Below are 19,298 nucleotides of genomic sequence, written 5' to 3' on the forward strand. Positions count from 1 at the left end.
TGCGCTCGTTTTGTTACGTACAGTTTCTTTCAACCCACTTGAAATTTTAAAGTTTCTTTTCACGTGGGCACTGAGTAGGCGAAGTATCTCGGCACACTCGCCAAAGTGGTAGCTTGGTACTTAGCACTTTCTTTTATTCAAGCAGGGTGGGAACCCCTAGAGGGATAGAAAGAACCAGTATGCCTGTGGGCGGCGCAGACATCGTAACCGAAGCAGATAAACTTCTTTGTCATGAAGGGCGCGCACGTTGCAAGTGTTCCTGGTGCTTGTTTTATTTATTTTTAATAATTTTTTTCGTTACTAAGCTAGTTGGACAGTATGTGCCCGCGCTTGGAGTAGGCGGTTTCATTTTAACAAAATAATTGCTGAAGTGTTGTTTTGTGGGCGTATTCATTGAAAACGTGGACAGGACCATTCGCTTTTACTGCTTAACAAAAGCTTCATCTTCAAGCAGACCTGTTCTTGACTTCGGCAAAGAATGCATTGTGTTCTCGACTCTCTGAAAACGACATGCATGGCGTCACCTTTCTCTTTTTTTTTTCGTTCTTGTTGGGGGTGTCATTACAGTAACTTAGTGCCCTCGGGCATAGGCGTATCAGCCGGGGGGGGGGGGGGGGGGGGCAAGGGGGCGCCAGACCCCCCACTGAGAATAGTTGGGAACGCTGAGCCCCCCCCCCCCCCCACCAATTTTCATAGTGGTCACTCTTGCTGTGTGCTGGGGGACCCAACAAGTATGGTGAAGCTTTCCATGGCAACAGTAATCACTCAGTTGTGATTTTACGTGAGAATGAAAACATTACGAGGCAGTGTTACAACATAGTGAAATTTCGCCAACATTTCCTCTGTGATGATTTTCCTTGTGGGCTCTTTGTGGTGCGGGTCGCCTACGCGATGCCTTTGCGCCTTGTGCTGTAGTATTTCAAACGAGGTAAGCGCTGAACAGGGGCCCTATAATATTGCATCACTTGTTCACGCTTTTATTCTGCTGTGACTTGTTGATGAAGTTACGAATGGGAACGAGCAAACTTTTTAAAGATCGGTCAAAGTATTTGCTGCTTCCGGAAAATAATTTTCTTTAAAAAGGTTATATCGTCACCGCTGCTCTGTCGAAACTGTTGCGAGCCGATGAGAGTGACGAATAGCTTTGAACGCGGAAATCGGGCTAAGGGCGCCATTCCTCAATTATATATATATATATATATATATATATATATATATATATATATATATATATATATATATATATATATATATATATATATATATATATATATATATATATATATATATATATATATATATATATATATAGAAATAAGGGGGAGAAGTGTATACCTAAGGGCTCGTATTTCCGTGTTCTAACACAATATTAATGAGATATAACAAACAGTAATGCCAAGGAATGTACAGGGGAAGTTATTAGAACCAATGGAATGTAAATAAGAAGAAGAAAGAAAAGTGGATGAAAAAATTACCAGCTGTGAGCAAATATACAAATAAAAAGAAGTGTATACCTAAGGGCTCGTTTTTCCGTGTTTTGACACAATAATAATGAGATCTAGCAGACAATAATGCCAAGGAATGTATAGGGACCAATGTAAAGTAAATACGAAAAAAGAATAGTGGGTGAAAAAATTTGCCGTGGGCAGGAGTAGAACCTACGACCTCCGAATTACGCGCTCGATGCTCTACCACAGAGCTATCACGGCGGCTATTCCCCCGGTGACTTTACGGGTTTATCTGTGAATTTAAACGTGGGAGTGTCAGTCAGCGCCACCTGTAGGCATGGCGGCGAGTGTGGTACACTCTTTTTATGAGCCTGTATGGCGCCACGTAGCACGTGAACTTATTACGAGCTGGCAGCTGACCAATAGTTCCTCGTATATTTGTAGTTGTGTGATTGCAGAATTCAGGATGTGTTTCAATGTGTCCAGTATACTCTGAACGCTTGCGAGGCTGAGCTGTTTCTTCGTCACACTCTCATGTTGCAGGTAATTGAATTTTCTCAATCCCCTGCGTTCCGTTTTTGCGTCGGTCATAATCATATGGTAGTTTTGGGACGTTAAACGCGACATATTGATTCATTCGGCTTTTGCGCTCACGTCCGCTCTCTTCCCGTATTTTGTGAGGAGACAAATAGAGATTACCTTTCATTGCATTCCAACTCGGTCGAGCCAGGAAGAATGCGTCTTTGTTCCACTAACCGTCGGGATAGATGCAGTGCGAGATAACTTACTCGGCCCAGAGTATAGTTTGGCGTTTGATGCATTCAGCTCATCTTGTTGATACGTGTTCACGCGATTATGATGATGTTGGATTGCGTACATTTTAAGTAAAGCGTCTCGTTCTATATAATTTCCCCTGCTTGGTGTTAACGGATCACTCTATTCGAAAATTCTAGGAATGAACGAATGGATAAAACATTAGTAAAGTAAGTCCAGCAGTTTTCTTCGGGTGAAGCGGGGTGCTTACCACAGAAATTTGCATAAGGTGTGAGAGTAACTCCTTTTCCCTAGAAAATGGACGACGCGTCACGCAGATTTTAACATTGGCCTCCCGGGAAATGCGCCTTACTTTTCTTAACTATCCCTCACGTTGTAGAGCCTACCGATACGCTGTCTATACAGGCAAGCGGACACTAAAGAAAACCGGGAAAACAGATGAGATATAAATTATGTTCAGTGGCATAGAAGTTTTGTGTAATCTGTGTTAAAGTAAGCATAGAGAAAGGCAGTAAATATACTCGCGTATAAAAGGTTCACTTTGCTCAAAGCTCTCGCCTTAGCGCTTTGAAGCAGTTTGATAATTTTCGTGGAAGAATTTCGGGAAGCGAGTTGCGCTTGCGCTGTTCCAATTACGCATGCACGACATAATGAATGATTACGAACCGTAAGGGTGACCGATAACGGGATAACGTGCTCCTAAATAGGCTATAAATTTCAATAACAATTATGTGCTGAATCTAGGGTTAGTGCCAGCTCGTTACATCTTTTTGGTTTTTGCCAAACGCATCTCAGATGAACTCTGCCCGTGCGATAAGCAAGGAGAAACTGCGAAGCTAATAAATAAATGAATAAATAAATATACACAGCCGGTAGATGAATTAAAAAAAAGTGAGTACCGGGAGAAATCGACATCCCATCCCACCAAGTTGTTTTACATACACATTTATTCCCAGGGCTCCAGGTAGAAAAATCATGAAACGACGCTATATATATATATATATATATATATATATATATATATATATATATATATATATATATATATATATATATATATATAAGCTGGTTTTTGTGCTTTGTTATTATGCATCGTTTGCGAAGAATTGCTTTAAGATTTCAGCTTCAGCTTACGCATCGCTCTTGACATCAATTTCTCGATGAAACACATACCTGTCACCGCCGTCGTCCTAGAAATGCAAGCCGGCAAATGGCCCATTGTATATATACGCTTGCAGAGCATCCTGGCAAGTTCGTCTGACTAAACGTCGATTGAACTGGTAGTGCCATTTCTTCGAAGTGGCCGCCAGGTGACATGGTGTAAAGATGGCCGTTGTTGGATCCTGTCTTGTCGCGTCTACTGTACTCTGTCGGTGGTTTAAGAAAGAGAAAAAAAAACGAATAATTGATTCGCCATTGCCGCTAAACTGTTTAACACAGTAGCAGTGTGGTATAGTAGGGGAGCAGCTCAAATAGAAGGACAGAAAAGGCACAAATACGTGTCTATGTGATATCATTCTTTGTTTCTATTTTTGTTTTCATTTTTTCTGTTGCTATTGGTGAAAGATGACACGAAAGTAAGTATTTATTCACGTTTTTCGCCGCTGTAAACTTGAGTTGCCAGTGAGCACTACGTGTGGTTGCATGTATGCTTCTTCTGTCCTTATTTTTCGCGCGCATCATCACCAGCCTGGCTACGCCCACTGCAGGGCATCTCCCATGATCCGCCAATCGACACAGTCTCGTGCTGTCTGCTGCGGCGTAACACCTGCGAACATTTTAATCTCATCGGCCCACTTTCTGTCTCGCCTTCGTGCGTTTGCCTTGTCTGGAAATGCAGTCAGTTACCCTTAATGACCAGTGGTAAATGTGCCTATGTTCTACGTGCCCGGCTCATGTTCAGCGTTTTAATTTCAACTATGATATCTGTAACCCTGGTTTGTTCCCTAACCCACTCTGCTCTCATCTTGTCTCTTAAGGTTACACCTTTTGATTTCCCTGCCGTCGCGCGCTGTGTTGTCCCGAATTTAAGCTGAACCCTCTTTGTAAGCCTCAAGGTTTCTGCTCCGTAGGTAAGTATCAGCAAGATGCAGCGACGGCATAAGACGCGTGCATTCACGACCATATCGCATGCTTCTGACACGAACGGCGTAGTGATGACGTAGATGACGTGGAGGATTCGCGCTGCTCTCACGCGCTTGTGTGATTTTTTTTTCTATTTCTCGCAAAGCCACAAAGGCGTGTGGACAAAGTACTGTGATGCGGGGTTCTTGTTGCTGATTTGTTTTTCTCCCGGGCTGAGCCTCAGAGAGTTTTGTTAATAAGGACAAAGCCGTTCGGTTTCCAAGAAACACACAAAAAGTTTAATTGAAAAGAAAAAAGGCAAAGATTCCTCACAAAACAAAACACTTAATAAACAGTTGACTGGACATGACGAAACACATCTGTAAACACCCAACAAAAACGTTCAAAGTCAGTAACTAAACCTAACGTTCGAAAGGGGCTGAGTGATGGGAGTAGCGCAAGAGTATCGGTGCAGTCTCACCCACAAGTTGGTTTTCGGCGGTGATGAGAAACCGGAACGCCGTGACTCCTGCGTCACTGCGTGGGCTGGACGAGGACGAGGGAACGCTGGCTGCTGGCGACACGTCGAAAAGCCCTACCAAATCGTGATGGTTTCGGCTTGAGGAGCGTGGACACGTCGGAGACGGGAGAACGCAGGCTGGTGGCGACGCGTCCGGGAACTAGGGTCGACCTAGTCAAGCAGCTGGGCGCACAGCTCGGGCCCGGAGCCCGACGGCTGTAGCTCGCCTGCCGGAACCAAAGTCCGCAGGCCCTGGAAAGGAGTTCAGGACCGGATGGCCACGGTCCTTTGGAGCGGGAACCCGACAGCAGGAGGCCCCGGCCGGTGGAAGTCCTGTAGGCTCGGGTCCGGAACCCAACGGCCCATCTTCAGCGCCCGGTCCGGTGACGACCTTCCGCTTGCACTGCCTGCCTCGAATTCCCCTTGCTCTGGTCTGCTCAGGCTCCTGCTTCAGCTCTGGCCCACTTGTCTCGTTCTCATTGGAGATACTGCTGTTTCGTGGTGTCAAGCCATTGGGCCTTGAAATCTCCGTGTTCGCTGCCCATTGGATGTTTTACCTTTTGTTTACTTCACGTCCTGCCACGCATCCTCGTGCTTGACGCTCTTTAACGTCGTCATTCTTGTTTAAGCAGCACCGCACGTGCACTCTGGTATTTCTCCTTTTGTTTTTTTTTTTTTTTTTTCCGTGACGCGCACTTTTCGAAGGCGCGCACTTTGAACGCGCACCACACATCACATACGCCCCCCTTTTATTCAAGTTTTTTTTTTTAGAAAAAAAAAACTGCCGATGAGTGCGCGTTCTGCACTACGTCACAATTAAACCACATATTTGCACCACGCAGTTCAACACATCACCGGGCTACAGTTCGCTACATCGTCCAAATGTCCACACTTAAACTTTAGATTCACCCAATTGCATTTAAAAGTTCTGAAACCCGGAATAAACCTTTTTACTACAAAATCGACTATGGACAAAGCTACTTGTGTCCGCATCTAAAAGTCGAAGTCCAGAAAGAGCTACCGGTTTTCTAACCCTACACTCAGGTTATCGCGTCCCAAACCAGACGCACTGCCCTTCTCGCACGTTTCGAAAGTAACTGTGGCAAACATGCTTTTATGCACTTTCGCTGAAACGCGTGTCTGCGCCCCCGCCGGCCACATGAACGCTTACCGGTCACAGAGGAACAGGGCGCGGTCTCGAGCCGTCGGCGTCGACACGAAACGCACTGAGACACGAATGTCCAAATGCCACAATCTCTCACACAAATGCTTCCTTTTAGTTCACCATCTAATGAACACAAGCTCGGGGTGCCCTCAGCAAGCCCAAACGCTCCGACAAGCGTGTGAGGTTCCTGGATTCTTGAGAAGGGATGCCGTTGTGCTCGGTCATTATACAGCTCATCTTGAGTGGACTTAATTATAGGTTCAAAACCAATCACGTTCTCAGGTTCAAGACCCTGTCTGGCATTCTCCATACCTACTATCGAGCCCACCTCCGATTCGATACTGTTTATTTTGAAGAGTGCTTCAACACTCCCATCGTGTTTTCTCGGACAAATAGCAGTTACGCTATCCTGTGAACTAGAATCCCCTCTCTCTCTGAGTGAGATATACGTATGGTCTAGGACCATTGACGTGGTGCCTGCTGCTACCTCTGTCGGTACAAAACAATCAGTGGCCACTATATCAGAGCCTTCATGGCATTCGCTGCCATCTTCCCAATGACGTTCTAGCGCTCCTTCCATGGAGCTATTGAGAGGTAGCCCTACCCCTTCCCGAAATGTGCTCGGCCTTTGAGACGTTCTGATACACACCTCATTCTGAATGGAACTTCTTTGTTCCCTGCTATCGAAGCTTTGCTCCACAACATTTTCCACAGCTTCTAGGTCGCCCATATCCAGGCGCTCTTCTTCATAGGTGCTTGGCCTCTCCGAGGTCCCCAAGCAGCTAACGGAAGTAATATGTTCCCAGCCAGAGGAGCTTTCCGTCGCTTCAACAAACTCCTCATGACTCCTGCCTTCTTGGCTGTCCACCTCTCTGCCTTCCTCTATCTGAGCTTCTCGCTCCGAAGTAAGGCTGTCGCGAGGCTCGAGGCCAACCTTGCAGGAATCGACTTCCCTCCAGCAAACGCTGCTATCGGAGCAAACATTCACCGCTTGCTCGACCTTCTGCATCGCCAGCTGCCCCCTTTTCGCCATCGCAAGCTCGAGTCGCCGCTCGAAGTCCACCCTCTCTAATTGGAGCTGCTGCTTCAGTATGCGTGTCTGACGCTCTAGCAACACTTTATTTTCACGCGTTACGCGCTCTAGCTCCTCCTTCTTAGCTCTAAGCACCAATTCAAGCTTTTCCTTCGCCGCCTTTCGTTCTGCAGCCCGTTGCTCACGCTCCCTCTCCATCCGCTCCTCGTACCATACTCTAAACTCCGCTCCCGTCAGTCCCATTTTATCCGCCAACTCAATTAACTCCCACGTGTTCGTCATCGTGTTAACCGCGTCAAAAAATCTACTGGAAAAACAAACGACTTTGTCCTGTCGCTGACGCCAATTTGTGATGCGGGGTTCTTGTTGCTGATTTGTTTTTCTCCCGGGCTGAGCCTCAGAGAGTTTTGTTAATAAGGACAAAGCCGTTCGGTTTCCAAGAAACACACAAAAAGTTTAATTGAAAAGAAAAAAGGCAAAGATTCCTCACAAAACAAAACACTTAATAAACAGTTGACTGGACATGACGAAACACATCTGTAAACACCCAACAAAAACGTTCAAAGTCAGTAACTAAACCTAACGTTCGAAAGGGGCTGAGTGATGGGAGTAGCGCAAGAGTATCGGTGCAGTCTCACCCACAAGTTGGTTTTCGGCGGTGATGAGAAACCGGAACGCCGTGACTCCTGCGTCACTGCGTGGGCTGGACGAGGACGAGGGAACGCTGGCTGCTGGCGACACGTCGAAAAGCCCTACCAAATCGTGATGGTTTCGGCTTGAGGAGCGTGGACACGTCGGAGACGGGAGAACGCAGGCTGGTGGCGACGCGTCCGGGAACTAGGGTCGACCTAGTCAAGCAGCTGGGCGCACAGCTCGGGCCCGGAGCCCGACGGCTGTAGCTCGCCTGCCGGAACCAAAGTCCGCAGGCCCTGGAAAGGAGTTCAGGACCGGATGGCCACGGTCCTTTGGAGCGGGAACCCGACAGCAGGAGGCCCCGGCCGGTGGAAGTCCTGTAGGCTCGGGTCCGGAACCCAACGGCCCATCTTCAGCGCCCGGTCCGGTGACGACCTTCCGCTTGCACTGCCTGCCTCGAATTCCCCTTGCTCTGGTCTGCTCAGGCTCCTGCTTCAGCTCTGGCCCACTTGTCTCGTTCTCATTGGAGATACTGCTGTTTCGTGGTGTCAAGCCATTGGGCCTTGAAATCTCCGTGTTCGCTGCCCATTGGATGTTTTACCTTTTGTTTACTTCACGTCCTGCCACGCATCCTCGTGCTTGACGCTCTTTAACGTCGTCATTCTTGTTTAAGCAGCACCGCACGTGCACTCTGGTATTTCTCCTTTTGTTTTTTTTTTTTTTTTCCGTGACGCGCACTTTTCGAAGGCGCGCACTTTGAACGCGCACCACACATCACAAGTACACGTGCTTTCGTGATCTTGGTTGAGCTTGAAGGTGAGATTCACGCATGAAGATTTTTTGTTGATTTTCACATGGGAGAGCAGAACTATCGCTGTGAGAGCATGCCAGGCTTGATTTTGGGCTCTTCCACTCGTCGATCGAAGGTCTAAGGCATAAAAGGCTCATCCGCATGACCGACGTTCAACGGCCATCGTCGCCTGTTCATTTTGCTGTATTTCTTTCCTCGCGAACACGCAGCGTACCTAAAGCAGGATCTTTACATTAAGCAGTTCGCTTGTAATGACGTACAATTCATTGGCCGCGGCCTTCGATATGGGTGAAACTGCAAGGATATCGAGGATCATTCCCTGATTTTAAAAGCTTTTTTCTTTGTGCATATATCTACAAATGTTGTTCGCCATTCAGCCCTCGTGGCAAGATTAGGTACACTTCTGCCTTTTTTGGTATTTATTTATGTCTTTATTGAAAAAATAGTCTAATAAGGGGATGGTGGCGTATAGTATTCTGAATTTTTTTTATTTTTCAATGTGTTGTCCATGCACGCGCACAATGAAGCTCATTAGAGGGCGACTCTTGGTTCTGGTAATAATTTTTATCGTGTACGATATGCAACGGAACCGTAGCTTAGCTGTTAATTCCTTGTGAGCTCCCACATTCTCGTTCTATTGGTCGCGATTGACCGTACGACCATCGGGCACCACATCTGGGCCCTCATTCACAAAAGCGTCTCAGCCAAAAAGTTTCGTAATATAATTTTTCAGATTTGATTGATTGATATGCGGAGTTTAACGTCCCAAAACCACCATATGATTATGAGAGACGCCGTAGTGGAGGACTCCGTAAATTTCGACACCTGGTTTTCTTTAACGTGCACCCAAATCTGAATGGGCCTACAAAATTTCCGCCTCCATCGGAAATGCAGCCGCCGCAGCCGGGATTTGAACCCGCGACCTGCGGGTCAGCAGCGGTATAATATTTCAGTCATTTACGACGCGGAACATATTTTATTAGTGAAGATGGTTGAGAAATGGGAAAGCTCACTCACGAAAGAGAAGTTTTGTGAATCCGGCCTCTGTTAAATCTATTTAAAAAGATATGCGGTAGTCAAACTTCTCCTTTAGCCAGCGTGCATAGCGTAGCCCTATGCGGTGAATGGTCGCTTGGCGGTGTTAGGCAGCCATTCCGTGCATGTGCGCGTGGTTGGCCGTCGGTCCGTCTGTGCGACGCCGCGGTATCTGCAGCGCAGCGAGGCGTTCTCGCCCTGCAGTGACCCAGCGCGACCGGACGAGGCGGCAAATGCGTCCGTCTCTGCTTTTACTCCAGCCACCGTACGTTGTGGGCGTTGGCCGCAATGGGGGCGACTATTTGTCGCGATTAGCTGCTGCTGATACGAGGATTCGGTGCAGTTGTCCCGCCCTCTCGTTCCTGTGGTCTATTGACCGGAACTAATCCTACTCTTTCTTTTTTTCTCCTTCCCGTTTGCCCCCTTTTCGCAGGTGAGTGCTTGCCGACAGCGTGTCTCTCTACCACTGGGCCCTGAGTGCAGGCGCTGCTACGTTTCACGCTATCCATCTCCGGACTGCGCAGCGCACACCGATGTTGTGGTACGCCGCTTGTATCACGGACTTTGTGTATTTGTGTGCTTTCTTGGTCAGGCTCTGAACTCACGCTGTCACTAATTAGCGTGCGTTCATGGTTCTGACTTCGCCGCGAGGTATCGCAGCGCAGATTGGGCCCGCGCCGCGAAGCCATCCTAATTACTTCGCTTCGTATGCGTAATTCAGTTACAGAAGACTTAAATTTTGTGCAGCAGTTCTGCTTTTTCATTTTTCTTTCTTGCTTACATATACTTTCACTATGGTGTTGATGGCCTTAGCTGGCCTTCATTACGCATGAAAGGTGTAATAATAATAATAATAATAATAATAATAATAATAATAATAATAATAATAATAATAATAATAATAATAATAATAATAATAATAATAATAATAATAATAATAATAACTTGAACGCTTCAACTTTGGGTACAACGCGATAGCGTAACCGGGCCCCGTGCTAGCCTAGTTTGAGTTCTCGATAGATGCCCCAACTATAGTCACACTAAAGGGAACTCTTGGGTGCTACTATCTATGGGAGCTGGAACGCACGACGTTACTGCGAGCATGGCCTGGATTAGACAGATTTGTCTACTCTTCGTTCTTCTGGCTCCGTTTGGCTTCATGTGACTTGCAGCTACTTCGTCACGAAACGACAATCAGCTAATGTTCTGCATTTGCACTTCAACACCTTGACCATTTAGGCTCACCAATTCAAATCAGGTCACGACGTTCACAACGGTCCGCTGTTTTATTTGAAACTAAACCAAAGCACAACAATAAAGAGAGCCAAAAGTGGGTTCGAAGCCCACCAGCATAAATACAAGGGAAATCCGTGTACGATTCATCATTCCCATGGCCGCTGAACGATCGCAGCGCCATAGTCCCATTTAGTTTAACTTTAGGAAACTCAACCGTTTGGCAAGGAAACGAACGTCTTGCCCAGTAATTCTTCCTTTCGCGAATCAGCGAAGGGTTGACGTAGTCGGGGGTCTGCATGCCCGTAGGACCGTAGTCAGTCTCGAGAAGATGTCGCGGAGAGTCGCCGGAGCTGATTTCAAGAACATTTAATTACATTGTTTGCATTTTTAGGGTAGCATTACTACATGATGGGTTAGCATCATCTCTCGATGGAAGCTTGATGGGATATTGTAGGAGCTTGTCTGGAGCGTCTAGACGCTCTCGTTTTATGCCCTGGTCTTCCCAGGATTTCCTGCAATAAAGAAAAAAAAACAGTCGAGGCCAGGAAAGTTTAATAAAATTGTCCTCTTCAACTAGGCGCCCAAAGTTGAAGGGTGAAATACCGCCTCCTTCTCAACCCAGAGAAAGAAGTAAAAGGCACGCCCAGATCGTGGCATGGCGAGGGAGAAAATACTGCACAGTACACCAGGCGCATCACACAGCGTAGCGCGATGACGTCGGGTCCTACGTGCAAATCAACTCTGTAGTTTATTGCAGTGATTAGTGTGCGGCGCCGGGCAGACCACGGTTTCTGGAAACGGGGCCATGAAGGCACCACGGAGAACGTGGGAAATGCACCAGAACACGGATCGCAGATGCTTCGCTTATTGTCTGCTGCACTCTGACGTGGAAAGCTGCGCAGAGATGACCACCCTTTTTAAGCCGTTTTGACCGTAAACAGCCCTTCTTTGGCCATCAGTCGGTGGGACATGTTCAAAGGGTTCTACGAGGAGAGACGTACGACTGCACTGCAGAACTAAAGTACGACTTTCTTTTTTTTTTTTTGGGGGGGGGGCTGATTTTAAATGAAAAGAAGAGAAAAGTGAGCGCCGTAACTGTCTCTCAGGGGGAGGACACCTCAACAGTAGCTCACGAGGGATGGGGGTAGAGAAGGCAATAAAAGGATAGGATTAAAAGGTCAAGAGATAGAGACAGAAGAAGGAGAGAGCGAGGCGAAGGGACAGCGAACGACGTGACTGTTTTTGGGTTCACTTCTGGGAGTGCATGCAGTCCCGCAATCGTCTCAGGTCCAAGCGGCGCCACCCACCCCAGAAAGTCCAATCATAACAGGACCCAGTACGCGTCCGTAAGGCAACGCGCGAACCTACGCAGCTGCTCACTTTGTCGATGCTTTTGCTAATGATGACGATTAAGTATGCCTGATTGATTTGTAATAGGCGGACCTTTAAAACACCCGCTCCTAGGGTACTTCACATGTTTTTATGTCAGGCGTCGTTCTACGCTTTGCCATGCAATACTGCGTGTGTTAAGGAGACTCCTCCCACTATGTGAAGTTTCTATGCAGTAAAAACTCGTTAATTTGAACTCTAGGGGACTAAGTAATTGTTCGAATTAAGTGAAGTTCTAATTAGTGGGCAGGTGCCAAAATGTACAAACATTGCACCACACCACGTGGGCAGAACCCAAAGAAGCCACCTCCGGATTCATTGTCGCGAACTAGGCGCTATACTACTCGTTCATGACTGCTGATATCGTTGAGTTCGTGGAGCTTTTAACTGCAAGCAGAATTAATTCACCAGTCATTGATACGCCAGAAACAAACACCAGCATGTATTTATGCGGGCAGTGAGTCGTGCGAATAACAGTATTGAGTAACAGCTAAGTGGCTAAGCATGCCAGTGGACCCAGCGGAGGGGGCAGCGGAGCGCAATACTAAGATGAAGAATAATAGCTGACTTATATCGTGCTTGTTTTATCAAAGCACATCGCTGCGCCACATCTTGAACAATGCTGAAGTTACTGTTAATGGAGCAGAGGCTTTGCTTACAAAACGCTTCATGAGGAAGCGAAACGAGCGGACGCGCGGCTCGCTCCATAAAAATGATGGCTCTGCCTCAGCGCGCCGCACATGCGAACTTGCCTTCTTGGCTCGTTCGATGGGCCTGCTCGACCGCTGTCTGTTTCCTATTACTCTCTAGTATGAAAAAAACCTTGTTTTAATAATAATTGTTGGGATATAACGTCCCAAACCACCATATGATTGTGAGAGACGCCATAAAGGAAGGCTCCAGAAATTTCGGCCACTTTGGATTCCTTAACGTGCATCTAAGTCTATAAGCACACGGGCCTCAAGCATTTTTGCCTCCATCAAAAATGCGGCCGCCGCAGCCGGGATTCGATCCCAGTGGCCTGCGGGTCGAGTGCCTTAGCCATTAGACCAACTAGACCACCGTGGCGGATGAAATACCTTCTTTTGAAAGAACGAAACGTGAGAAGAATCTTCAGATGGTGGCTGCCGGATTCGCGGTGCCTGGCGTCTCGTCTGAGCAATGATTCTATGTTGCAGTTTTGATAGGTTCTTCGTAACCCTTACCTTAGAGAAAAGAGCTGCCGCAGTTATAGGCACATTTTAGACATGGACAGTCGTACATTAAAAGTTTTATTCTAAGGCTGTCAGGGACTGTAGTCCCAAATGAAACAAAAAAAAAATCCGTCACATCGCACGTATATCTTTGGAATCGATATTGTGGGAAGACTTTGGAGGAAAGGTGACCGTGTTTCCAACATTTTTATTGAGCGACGCGTCAATAAATGACGCTCAATATGTGTACAAATCTTGCATGAATCGTCGTATGTTGAACAGTTGCAGCACTTCGCAACGATGACAACAGGAGCAAGAGTATTATCAACACCAGAAGCGATAAGCTGACATGTAGCGCTGGTGCTCGCAAAAATGGTAGCCCTAGACACTGCTCCATAAATAAACTTCAGCGAATGTCACCTAACTGCATTTAACGTTAGCCTGATGTCACGGCTGTATGAGAGTAGTACATTCGTAATGTTAAAAATTGTGATGGCCCCCGAAGCACTGCGACCGCAACATCACGTTCTATTTGAAAAGTAGTTCCGAGACCTGGCGTAGCTCTGTGGTAAAATGCTTCACTGCCACGCAGAATGCTTGTGTTCGGTTCTTGCTGAGACCATGATATTTATTGCATGCGTTCGTTGGGTCAATCCTGCCGATGCTAACTTTTTCTTGACGCTAACGCGTTAAAATTACCCATGTGTGTTCTCGTCGTTCCTTGGTAAATGCTAAGTTTCAATCACCTGTGGCACATACCCGCATTCCAGTGGCACATACCCGCCTGCGGGTATGTAGCACTGTTTATCGGGAAGTGTTTGAGGACGTGCGTGACGGGATTGGGACATTATTCAAGTGTTCGCTAGTGCGTCATATTCGTCAAACCATTTTACCCTCCCATACTAATTTTGGTTCACGCTAAGTTAAGAGAGTAATTACGAGAACAACCAGTCGTAATCGGATAGATAGATAGATAGATAGATAGATAGATAGATAGATAGATAGATAGATACATAGATAGATAGATAGATAGATAGATAGATAGATAGATAGATAGATATACAGACAGACAGACAGACAGACAGACAGACAGACAGACAGACAGACAGACAGACAGACAGACAGACAGACAGACAGACAGACAGACAGACAGACAGACAGACAGACATGCTCAAAATCGCAGAAGTTCGCTGAGAAATGCTTTGCATTAAAAAAAAAAAACGGGTCAGGTTAACCAGACGCACGTCCGGTTTGCTATAGCCTACGCTGGTTGAAGGGTAATAGGGTGAAAAGAAAGAGGATAAAGGAAAGATTTCAATCACGCGAAGATATGGGGGAGTGCATCAAGTGCAGAGGCGTTCGACAGATCTGTTTATTTTGGGTATTGCAGTAGTGCTTTTTTGTCTTTTTCGCCATCGATGCAACGCCATTGTGTACGGTCTTACTCAGTTCTTGTGAAGATTTCTCACTTTGATCTTCTCTTGCACCCAATGCTAGTGGTGGTGCTACTGTAGAGCTGTTGGTAAAATTTGTGTTCGTGAACCCTCGTGCTATACGTACTTTCAGCGGAGGCTTCCGTCTTGCGACAAATAACACCGGCGAGTGAACGAAACTTTGGAAATCAAGCCTCCGTTTTTCAGCTCATTAAGTGCCAGGACCCACAAACACTCACCAATACCATGCAGAGCTGGAACCGTTCCTTTTTTTGCGATATGTGCAAATTAATCGAGCGGGGCCATTACTCGAGAGTAATAGCTGAGCGGGTCAGCGGGCCCAGTGCCGGAGCGGTTAACGGAGCGCAAGACGAAATGAAGAATATTAGCCGAGCGAATGCTCTGCTCGTTTCAACGAAGACAGCGGAGTAGAGTTACTGTATATGCACCTTCTCGTAGGGAGCATATGCGGTAACTCTACAGCGGAGCGCATTGCTGCGCCGCCTGTTGAACAGGGTGGAAGCTACTGTCAATCGCGCAGAGGCTTTGCCTTAAGAACGCTGTTCTTTCATCCGCTTACTTTAACTAACTTTCTAAGAGGAGGCTGTGGAGAATACCCAGTTCGGAGTATGAAGTCTGTGGTGACACACTGCGCACAAACCGGTGCAGCTAGCGTGACACGGCCGCATGCTGCAACGCGCGTCCGATAACGGACAGCGCCACCGCTCTTTCACCGGAGGCTGACGTCACCACAGGTGGCTATAAGACCCAAGCTGCCAGGCTCTCTACCAAGATCGTTTATCTAACTGTTCAAGCGCAGCATCGGCATGCTTTCCCTGCTGTTGCTACCACGTTATAAACATCGTTACGTTTTATGTTGGGAACCGTCCTTCACCGACTCCGCATCCCACAAGTCCATTACGCGTCACTAATTTATTTCTCGCAAGCTTGCGAAGTGTATTGCCTCTTTCCCTCATTTCACCCAATTACGCACACTCTCTTTCTTTTTCTCACTTGCACGACATCCTGTCGACGCGCTGTGTCATTTTGCTAATGAAGAATCACCGAAGCCCATGTTTCGCTTTCATCAAGCTCTCCGGCAATTACTGACACTGGCGAGCACACCACGAAAGCTTAGTGCAGACGAATGGACAAATTTATGAGCACTTATTAGTGTTCTTGTGGCCTCCCTTTATGCGTTTCGTTGTCAAACACGTCATTGCGGCATTCGAGGTGGCCTTATGGTAACATTGGCAGATGTTGTACGTGTCTTGCGTCTGCTGTTTCAATATTTATCTTCCCGCTGATAACGTTTGAAGCGACGCTTTCGTAACCTAGAATAGCCGCTGGTGCGTCGTGTCCCCATGCTTTCTGGCCATTTCAGAATAGGATGAAACCTATAGAGGCGCACCAAGACTTCAAAATCTCGAGTGATTATGTTCAATTATACAGCACAAATCAGATATTGTTAAAGCGCTGCCAGATACCTTAAGTAAAAAAATACAATTATTTCAGAGTATGGTTAATCGAGGGGAATAAATACGTCATGAAGCGAGATAGAGAGAAGTTGTGCAGAAGGCACGGAGGTTAACCGGAAGATAAATATACAGTTTGCTACCCTGTACTGTACGGGGGGAAAGGTGAGCAAGAAAGGTACGAAAGGAAGTAATGAGATAGTGAGAAAGCGAGATAGTGAGAGAGAGAGAGGTCGAAATGAACAAAACAAAATAAACGCACACACGACGACCCACTCTCAAACGCGGGAGTGTCGTTAAGCGAGGCTGATTGCTTGTAGAGACGTGACGCGAATAGGCGACGAAGGTAGATGACACGTCCAAACATGATAATCATGACACACTTGTCATATATTAGAGCATGACTACATACGACGCTGCGTGCTATATAGTCATGTTCGTATATATGACACGTACGCCATGATATTGATGACATGCGTATCATGTGAAACATGATTACATGCTACGCACATAGCGCGCTCGTGGCCGTTTGCTAGCTTCACATATACCAAATTTGTTAATACGTGACTGAATGGACGAGGAACGCAAATGCCCGGCCCAAACATGATAGTCACGACATGGAAGTCATGTACGACATAATTAAAGTCCGCCTCGTAACGTTGTGCTGATTTTAATTGTGGCATATCAACCTTCCTCATTGATGCTTCGCATATCATCGATTTCCACTGTACGTGTGATCTGCCATTTTTTTTTCAATGGTTTCTTCGCTGCCGCAGTGGTCACAGACAGTGACCTATTGTCAGCCTCTGGCGTTGTGGTCAAGACGCTAAGGTACTCGGCTGCTGACCCGCAGGTAGCGAGATGAAATCCCGGCTTCGGCGGCTGCATTTTCGATGGAGGCGAAAATGCTGGAGGCCCGTGTGCTTAGATTTGGGTGCACGTTAAAGAACACCAGGTGGTTCAAATTTCCGGAGCTCTCCACTACGACCTCTTTCATAATCATACGGTGGTTTCGCGATGTTAGAACTCACATATCAGTCAAACCTACTGCCTGCCATTTCACTCTTTCAGAAAAGGTGATGGTATAAGTGACGCTCCAAGCCTCGTGCGATATGGAATGTTTGTTTCAGATCGGGATGGTTCTGGTGGAATTCCAAGTGATGGCTCCAGGCGATAAAGGTAGATATGCAGAGAACCGGGCATATTACGCGTCTAATGTACGACATTACGCCTTATTGAGCGAATTTTCGGAGAATAAATAAAAGAAGCCACGGCAGCAAAAAAAAAAAAAGAAAACAGCAATGCTGCAATAATCAAGCACACGAAGTTATTGAGAACCATATGTACATGGCGATTCTATGCCTATGGAAGGGTTTGATAGTTCCTGGAAATTAATTTGGCAATTCAGTGATGTGCTTGAGCCGATGTAATTGAGGCTGGACGTAAAATAAACGGCACTGTAACGCTTCGCAGTGGGCGCTCGTGCGAAGATGAAAAGTGAGACGGCAAAGGGCGATAAGGGGAACGCAGGCTTTGAAGTTAGGGAAACTCATAGGAAAATTTGGCTTGAAAGGAGACCAAAGAGCGGGAGTAAAGTAGATGGGCATACCATATTTTGACCTACACCACATTCTATGGGCGTGGCTATCATGACGTAGCCGGATGGTAGCCCAGGGCGCTCTTGGAGACTACGCTGCTGAGGTCGACTCGCGAAGGCCAACTGTGGGCTGTTTAGCAGGCCGAAGACGCCACCAGGACCCAAAGGCTCCTCACCCAAACTCCGCGGTTTGGCTCACCCTATAAACTCCTTCGACTCAAAAAATGGTCATTCTCTCACCACCGTGAAATGTAGGAAGCTTAGCTACGAAGTTAAAGGAGGTTTCATTTTGCATCAGAAAGAAATATTTCGGCAACATAGACGATGCATCACAACCAATTCAATTTTTAGGTTCGCTGTTCATAGGTCACGGTCCTGTTAGAAAGGCGATGTTCGTAGCATCCATGCATTCCCCCATACCATGGCATGTACGTCGTCTGCAATGAGTTTCGTCAAATTGCTTCTTTGATCAGACGTGTAGTGACGCAGCGCTGGCGAAGCCTATAGGGGCAGGGGCATTCTCGGCGTAGTTTTGTGTATTGCTAGCATTGCTATGACCTCTATTGAACGCTTTACTGTGCATGTGAATTCGCCGAATGCATCGCATGGATGGCGGACAAGTCGGATCCCTAAAGTGCTCCGCATTTAAAATTATTAGCTTGTTTAGAAACATCTTGCACTGTCTCTTTATGAGTAATTGAGTGAGAGGACTTCGTACTATCTTTAAGTCAGTGACAAGAAATCCCACAGAATCAGTTGACAGAGAATAAAGCAAAAATGCAAGATGAAAACTGAGACTATATATCACTGAATATATCACTGTCATGCAAGAAGAGTATTATTTCCTGATATTTGTTATTGTGTAATTTAAATAGCACTGTGGCAAACTCCGTCTGAAATATAAGCAATTGTTCCTATTGTTTTGTAAAAAAGGGTTTGATTTGGATAATTCGGTGACGACGAGGCTCTATAGGACACAAGCAGTTTATTTACATTATTTACGACTGAGTCAGGGAGACGAGCATGTATGGTCGTTCGTTGTTCGAAAGGTCTCTATCTCGGCTTGCTTTTCGGTCACCGAGTCTCCTCGAACTGGCCACACTCTCTATCTATCTCTTGTTAGGCACTCCATCTGGTCTAGCAAAGATCAGTATGGTCCTGTCAATCGTCCCGTGAGGATACGAGTCATTCAACTTTTTCGGTGGGAAGGAAAGTGCCAGTGAGAGACCCCGTGACGGTACGGGCGAAAGGGGAGATCTATGGTGTAGGAAGTTTTTTAACATCTTGTGACCGCACTTATTACCGGAATAAGTCGCCAGAAACTGCTTTCGTCACTAAAAGGACATGATAATGGCTGTTAGCATACACTGGAATGTGTGAGAATTCCGAGTGCACTGCCTGTCATAGTCTAGGCAAAGGGCGAGAAAAGCGCGTTTAATACAAGGGTAGTCCGTGTGGTCTATGACCTGTTTTTGCGTGATTTCCTGAATTC

The sequence above is a fragment of the Rhipicephalus microplus genome, chromosome X, assembly GCF_043290135.1.
Source record: "Rhipicephalus microplus isolate Deutch F79 chromosome X, USDA_Rmic, whole genome shotgun sequence".
Lineage (NCBI taxonomy): Eukaryota > Metazoa > Arthropoda > Arachnida > Ixodida > Ixodidae > Rhipicephalus > Rhipicephalus microplus.